Here is an 849-nt window from a genome sequence, read left to right on the forward strand (position 1 = left end):
GATCTGTCAAAAAACGATATCCCCAATTCCGTCTTCAGGGTGTTAGAATCTTTAAGTGCAAAACGTTGTCATCCGTTCAACGGCTAAACACAGCTTGTGTACAAACTCAACACACTCGTCAACAACGCTGTGGTCTCGAAAGAAACAAATACATAACAAAACATCGGCGACATTGCGGGAAATGGCCCTTCTTCATAGAACATTTGCAGATGGTTTATTTTTTTAAACAATCTGAAGACACATTTTAGTGGGCGGCAGGGTGCTGCAGTGGTCATACTTGTGGCCTCACAGCAATAAGTAATTGAGTTGGATTCCCGACTCGGGAGTCTTTCTGGGTGGAGTTTGTAATGCTCTCTCTGTTTTGCGTGGATTCCCTCCAAATTCCCCATATATCTCCCATAGCTACAAAAACAAACAAACTACCAAACCGTACAATGTCATGTCACTGGTATTTGCCAAACATCTTAATGCTGAACAATTCCCTGAAACGGTCTTGAGCCTCGGTGATGCTTTCCTGGGTAAACAAAAAGAATACTAAATAACAATTACACACACGCTTCTCTGGAACTCCATCGTGCTTGATTACAGGAGCCCAGCTGTGCTTGTGTTGTGTGTTGGTGGTTCTCCTGGGCCTCCCCTAAGTCCATTCAGCATCAAATGAATACCTGATGCGGTGTGTAAACCGCCACTGGAGAGACAAAGGCGGCCGGGCGTGGTGCTGGCCACCCACCCCCTCGTGTGGCGTTATGGCATTCATAGGTGCTCGCTAACAGCACTTTCCCCAACAGTCTGTTAAGGCTACACGGGGGATCTTTATCTTTGGTGGTTCTTTTGACGACTGGCCTATGA

Source organism: Petromyzon marinus, chromosome 45, assembly GCF_048934315.1.
Source record: "Petromyzon marinus isolate PM22_M1 ecotype Great Lakes invasive population chromosome 45, UKy_Petmar_22M1.pri1.0, whole genome shotgun sequence".
NCBI classification, from domain to species: Eukaryota; Metazoa; Chordata; class Hyperoartia; order Petromyzontiformes; family Petromyzontidae; genus Petromyzon; species Petromyzon marinus.